A 7,236-nucleotide genomic window follows, 5' to 3' on the forward strand; every position below is an offset into this window, starting at 1 on the left:
CGGGAACGCTGCCCATGTCCGCGACGTCCTTTCCGAGAAAGGAAACAAAAAGGACAACAGACTGGGGACCACCCGCATCAACGGGAATGACAACATTTCACCCTCAGACAAGGCCTTGTCAAGAGATGTACAGCACGGAAACAGACCCTTCGGTCTAACCCGTCCATACCGACCAAATATCCCAACCCAAACTAGTCCCACCTACCAGCACCGGCCCATATCCCTCCAAACCCTTCCTATTCATGTACCCATCCAAATGCCTCTTAAATGTTGCAATTGTACCAGCCTCCACCACATCCTCTGGCAGCTCATTCCATACACACACCACCTTCTGTATTAAAACGTTGCCCTGTAGGTCTCTTTTATATCTTCCCCTCTCATCCTAAACCTATGCCCTCTAGTTCTGGATTCCCCAACCCCAGGGAAAAGACTTTGCCTATTTATCCTATCCATGCCGGTCATAATTTTGTAAACCTCTATAAGGTCATCCCTCAGCCTCCGACGCTCCAGGGAAAACAGCCCCAGCCTGTTCAGCCTCTCCTGTAGCTCAGATCCTCCAACCCTGGCAACATCCTTGTCAATCTTTTCTGAACCCTTCCAAGTTTCGCAACAGCGGGAAGACCCAGAAATGGAAAAGACTGAAGGGGGAAGTCAGCGGTAAATCTTTTGAAGAGGTTACAAAGGAGAGACCTCTGTCTGCAGCGGGAATGACCCCCACAGTAGCAGGTCGAGGTGGACGGCATTTAAGGAGAAGCTGGATACAGACGTCAGGGAGAAAGGAACTGAAGGGAATGCTGCTGTAAGGGAAATCAAGTGTGAGCAAGTGAAGGGGAGGTGCGTAGAGGCTCACATGGGTCAGAGAGTGAAAATCTTGGATCCACCTGCAAGAGAAGGAGAAACACGTGATTTACCTCCAGGATTAAGCAAGTCCTGCAGATTCTGCAGATCACTTTATTGGTCAGAGCACTGAGTATAGGGGTTGGGGTCTGGACAGGACGTTGGTTAGGCCACTTTTGGAATACACAGGAACCTCGATTATCCAAAGGACACATGCAGGGTGTATTTCAGTCGCTTGACGATTAGATCCCTTACAGTGTGGAAACAGGCCCAACCAGTCCACACTGACCCTCCGAAGAGTAACCCACCCAGACCCATTTCCCTCTGACTAATGTACCTAACACTACGGGCAATTTAGCATGGCCAATTCACCCTGACCTGCACATCTTTGGACTGTGGGACGGAACCGGAGCACTAGGAGGAAACCCACGCAGACGCGGGGAGAATGTGCAAACTCCACACAGTCTGTCGCCTGAGGCAGGAATGAAACCCGGGTCCCTGGTACTGTGAGGTAGCAGCGCTAACCACTGAGCCACCGTGCTGGTTCATCTAATTCTGGATAATCGAAGTTCCTCTGTATTATGTGCACTTCTGGTCTATCGGAAGGATGTTGCAAAACTTGAAAGGGTTCAGAAAGATTGACAAGGATGTTGCCAGGGTTGGAGGGTTTGAGCTACAGGGAGAGGCTGAACAGGCTGGGGTTGTCTTCCCTGGAACGTCGGAGGCTGAGGGTTGACTTTAAGAGAGGTTTATAAAATCATGAGGGGCATGGATAGGGATAGACAAAGTCTTTTGCCAGAACTAGAGGGCATAGGTTTAGGGTGAGAGGGGAAAGATTTAAAAAGGGTCCTAAGGGGCAACATTTTTCACACAGAGGGTGGTGTGTGCGCGTGTGGAATGAGCTGCCAGAGGAAGTGGTGGAGGCTGGTACAATTGCAACATTTAAAAGGCATCCACTTGGGTATCTGTGTAAGGAGAGGTTTGGAGGGATAGGGCCAATTGCTGGCAAATGGGACTTGATTAGTTGAGGATATGGAGGAGTTGGAGCGAAGGGTCTGTTTCTGTGTTGTACATCTCCACTTCAGGAGGAAATGCGCAGTCGCAGGCTCGCAGAACCACTGGATGCCAAGGGGATGAGAGCACAGCAACTGCAGTGACCCTCCCCCATCCCACCCAGGGTTCAGCCCTGGGCGGTGACTCACAGCGGCTGGCCCCGTCACTTGTGCCCCCGCTGGTGCCGCAGCAGGTGCTGAGAGGAAGCGAAGCCCCTCCCGCAGACGGGGCAGGTGAAGGCCGCTCCCCGGTGTGGACCTGCTGGTGTGAGAACAGGTGGGACGACTGGGTGAAGCCCTTGCCGCAGACGGAGCAGGTGAAGGGCCGCTCCCCGGTGTGAAGCCGCTGGTGCCGCAGCAGGGTGGACGAGTGAGAGAAGCTCTTGCCGCAGACGGAGCAGGTGAAGGGACGCTCCCCGGTGTGAAGCCGCTGGTGCCGCAGCAGGGTGGACGAGCGGGTGAAGCTCTTGCCGCAGACCGAGCAGCTGAACGGCCGCTCCCCCGTGTGGACCCGCTGGTGGGTTAGCAGGTCGGACGAGCGGGCGAAGCCCTTGCCGCAGACAGAGCAGGTGAAGGGCCACTCCCCGGTGTGGACCTGCTGGTGCTGCAGCAGGTTGGACGACTGGGTAAAGCTCTTGCCGCAGCAGACGAGCAGCTGAATGGACTCTCCCGGTGTGGACCGCTGGTGGGTCAGCAGGTGGGAGGAGTCGGTGAAGCCCTTGCCACAGACGCAGCAAGTGAAGGCCGCTCCCCGGTGTGGAGCCGCTGTGCCGCAGCAGGTTGGACAACTGGGTAAAGCTCTTGCCGCAGACCGAGCAGCTGAACGGCCTCTCCCCGGTGTGGACCCGCTGGTGGGTCAGCAGGTGGGAGGAGTCGGTGAAGCCCTTGCCGCAGATGGAGCAGGTGAAGGGGCCGCTCCCTGGTGTGGACCCGCTGGTGGGTCAGCAGGGTGGACGACTGGGTGAAGCACTTGCCGCAGACGGGGCAGGTGAAGGGCCGCTCCCCGGTGTGGAAACGCTGGTGGGTCAGCAGGATAGACGATTGGGTGAAGCCCTTCCCGCACTCGGAGCAGCTGAACGGCCTCTCCCCAGTGTGGACACGGCAGTGGATCTCCAGCACGGAGGGGGAGCGGAATCCTTTCCCGCAATCCCCACATCCACGGTTTCTCCATGGCGTGCGGAATGCCTCCTGAGACTTCCTTTCCCCACAGTGGGCAAACTGGCTCAGGCACGTGCCCCTGTGGTTCAGGTGAAGACGATACTTTAAGAGCCTACTGAAGCAGACAAAAACGTTCAAAGAATTTTCCCCTTCTGGACTGAAAGAGGGACGTCTCTCCTGTCCCACGAATCAAGGGGCTCTATCAGACCTTCACATGGTACTCCATTGGGGAGCTCTACCTGCAAAGCTGCTCTTCTCATATCCTGTGAAAAAGGGGATTACAAAAGTCATTGCTGCCTGCACATGACAGGAATTCAGAACAGATCATTCTAGTTTCTGTAGAACTTCCCTAAAACAATCAAGTTACAATATACAGATGCCAGTGTTGGGCTGGGGTGTACAAAGTTTAAAAAAAAAAATCACACATCACCAGGTTGTAGTCCATTAGATTTGTTTAGAAGTTTGACTTTCAGAGCTCTGCACCTTCATCAGGTAGCTAGTAAAACCTCCAGGCGAAAAAGACAGCAGATGCTGGGAATCAGAGTGGTGCTGGAAAAGCACAGCAGGTCAGGCAGCATCCGAGGAGTAGGGGAAAAAAAAATCGACGTTTCGGGCAAAAGCCTTCATCAGGAATGAGGAAAGAATGAGGACACTTTCCTCATTCCTGAAGAAGGGCTCATGCCCGAAACGTCGAATCGCCTGTTCCTTGGATGCTGCCTGACCTGCTGAGCTTTTCCAGCAACACATTTTCAGCTCTGATCTCCAGCATCTGCAGACCTCACTTTCTCCTATAACCTAGAGTTGTGTGATTTTTAACTTTAAGAAGTGTTGCAAATCTCACCCCCCCCCCACACACCACAACACACACACACACACACACACTTTTCTTCAATTCTCACTCTGCTGTTCTGATATTACCCATCCCCAGTATTGTCCAGAAAGGGACTTATTACCTAAAAAAGCTGTAAATCTCCATCCCACACACTCTTTAACTCTTGCTGTACCTAATATCCCACCTCCCCCATGCTCCAGCAGGGTCTGACTGATGCTCATTGACTGAGCCACACTCACCTCTTCCTGGACACAGGGACCCTCCAGACCAACACAACATCAGCTCCCCTTGACCCCCCCGCAATGGCGAATGTGCAGGAGCAACCGGTCACGTGAATCGAGGAACCGCTGTCGTCACAGAGGCCGCGCGTTGATTTGACGGACCGCCCGCCCGTGCGGCGTTCCAGCCTTTCCCATTGGTCCACCGCGCCGTGCGTCACGCGGCGGCACTGGTCTTTGTGACGCCCACGCGACCTCTCTCCTCCACTACCCTCACGTGCCCCTCCCTTAACCTTGACACGGGGAGGCATGACCAATGGGGAGCCTTGGAGGACCGGAAGAAGGCTGGTCCTCCTACCAATCAGAGCATCCCGTCAGTGTCTGAATGCGGAAGTTGGATCATGAGCTCCTGCTGCTCTCTCTCTCTCTCTCTGAATGAAGATTGAGTGTTACCCCAGACTGCACCAACCTCTGTGAGTACAGCACCCTCTCTTCTCACCCTCCTATTCCATTTCTTTTCTCATTTTGGGATTAAACTGTTGGTTTTTGTAGGAAGTGAAGTGAAAGGAGGTGAACTCAGGAAAGGTGCATATGCTGGATGCATTGGTCGAGATCGCTGTGTCTCTCTCGTGTCCTTCATCAGGAATTGCGGAGGGGGGTGGGGGTTTGGGGGTGTGGAAAGGGTGCTGAGAGATAAATAGGAAGGTGGGAGTGGGGCTGGGGGTAAGGTAGATGCAGGTTGGGGGGGGAGGTGATGGCTACAGGGTGGAGCAGATTGGTGGGAAGGAAGATGGACAGGTGGGACAGTTCAAGAGGGTGGTGCTGAGTTGGAGGGTTGGAGCTGGGGTGGGAGGGGGGAGGGAATGTGAGGAAACTGGTGAAATCGATGTTGATGCCGTGTGGTTGCAGGGTCCTAGGCCACTGATACCTGGAGGAAGAATGCCTCTGCATTGGGACCCTCCAACCATACAGGATCAATATTGATTTCACCAGTTTCCTCATTTACCCCCCCCCCAGCTGCCCAATCCCAGACACAACCCTCGAACTTGGGACTGCTCTTTTGAACTGTCCCACCTGTCCATCTGCCTTCCCATCTATCTGCTCCACCCTCCTCTCTGACCTGTCACCTCCTTCCCTCGCTTTCATCTACCCATAGCATTCTCAGCTCCCTTCCCCAGTCCCACCTCCCTCCTATTTATCTCTGTCCCTTTGGGCCCACCCCACATTCCTAATCAAGGGGTTATGCCCAAAAACATCAACCTCCTGCTCCTCCGATGCTGGCTGACCTGCTGTACTCTTGCAGCACCAGACATTTTGGTGCTTATTTGTCTGGATGTTCTGATGTGACCCATTCGCAGATGTGAAGTCACATTCGAGATAGCCCACATTCCATGAAGGAGTTTTTTTTTTTGGCAAGGCCAACAATGTTTTCGTCCCTAACTGCCCTTCAGACAAGAGGATTGCCAGACTTTAGGGGCATTTTAAAAGTCAAGCACGTGAGCCATCATATGCAGGCAGCACCAAGTTAATGCTAGCGGTTTCCTTCCCTGAACAGCGTTATTGAATCAAATGGGTTTTCAGAAAAGTTTCATTCTCTCAATGACTGAGACTAGTTTTCAATTCAGATTTTAAAAAAATAAATTTAAATTCCCAATGTTTGTTTTTACTGGTATTTGGACCCATGAGCCCAGATTATTTGCCTAGGGCCTCTGGATTGCTGGTCCAGTGTTGTTGTTATAACATCACTGACTCGCCTGGACAGCATTGAGAGTCATACAGATGTATAGCACACAAAGAGACCCTATGTGCAACTGGTGCATGCCGAGCACATAGCCAAAATTGATCTAGTCGATGTGCCAGCACGTCCCTCCAAACCCTTCCCATTCATATTCCCATCCAGATGCCTTTCAAATGTTGCAATTGTCCCAGCCTCCACCACTTCCTCTGGCAGCTCATTCCATACACGCACTACCCTCTGACTGACAAAGTTGCCCCTTAGGTCCTTTTTATGTCTTTTCCCCTCTCACCTCCAGTTCGGGACTCTCCCACCCCAGGGAAAAGACCTTGTCTATTCACCCTATCCATGCCCCTCATTATTTTTTAAAACCTCAATAAGGTCACCCCTCAGCCTCCGATGCTCCAGGGAAAACAGCCCCAGCTTATTTAGCCACTCCTGTAGCTCAAACCCTGGCAACATCTTTGTAAACATTTTCTGAGCCCTTTCAAGTTTCGTTTAAACTGAACAGTAAAAGTCATACTGGACAGGGATATATCATAGTGTTACTGTGCAATATGTATTTATTTACGGCTGTATAAATTTGATTTATAATTATTTCTAGTTATATCATAGTGTTGTAGCCATGTTATGTATTCCAAGTTTGGGAAAAGATTTGTAGCTCGGCTGCTCGTTGTTGTGGTTCTGTTTGCCGAGCTGGGAATTTGTGTTGCAGACGTTTCGTCCCCTGTCTAGGTGACATCCTCAGTGCTTGGGAGTCTCCTGTGAAGCACTTCTGTGTTGTTTCCTCGGCATTTATAGTGGTTTGTCTCTGCCGCTTCCGATTGTCAGTTCCAGCTGTCCGCTGCAGTGGCCGGTATATTGGTCCAGGTCGATGTGTTTATTGATTGAATCTGTGGGTGAGTGCCATGCCTCTAGGAATGCCCCTTAAACATTTATAAGGTTAACCCTCAGCATCCAATGTAGAGAAAGTGAGACCTGCAGCTGCTGGAATCAGAGTCGAAACGTTTGGGGTTGGAAAAGCACAGCAAGACAGGCAGCATTGAGGACCAGGAGAATTGACATCTCAGGCCCGAGCCCTTCATCAGGAATGATGTGTGGATGTACAAAGAGGCCTCAGCGTCCTTCTACACCAGTCACTGCCAGTTGTCAGACAAGTGCAGCAAGCAATCAGCAAGGCAAGTGGTATAAATCACAAAATGAACTGGGATTAGAAGTGGGGATGTCTTCCTGCAGTTAGGGGGGTTATTGAATATATTTAGGCTGAGTTCCTCTGATTTTGAACAAAGTGTGGATATTTATGTTGTGTGGTTGAGGTGGGGTTTTTTTTTGAGTGATTTGTGTGTTAGAAGCAGGTACAAGGCAAGAAAATGGTTTTAAGACCACAACAGAACAGTTACGGTC

The 7,236-nt window shown here is 51.7% G+C and overlaps 1 pseudogene; it reads right to left on the minus strand.

The window, feature by feature from the left end:
• Positions 1-855: 855 nt before the first annotated feature.
• LOC132808326 (zinc finger protein 239-like) lies at positions 856-4,408 on the minus strand (annotated as a pseudogene).
• Positions 4,409-7,236: the final 2,828 nt, after the last annotated feature.

The sequence above is a fragment of the Hemiscyllium ocellatum genome (assembly GCF_020745735.1).
Source record: "Hemiscyllium ocellatum isolate sHemOce1 chromosome 27 unlocalized genomic scaffold, sHemOce1.pat.X.cur. SUPER_27_unloc_41, whole genome shotgun sequence".
NCBI lineage: Eukaryota > Metazoa > Chordata > Chondrichthyes > Orectolobiformes > Hemiscylliidae > Hemiscyllium > Hemiscyllium ocellatum.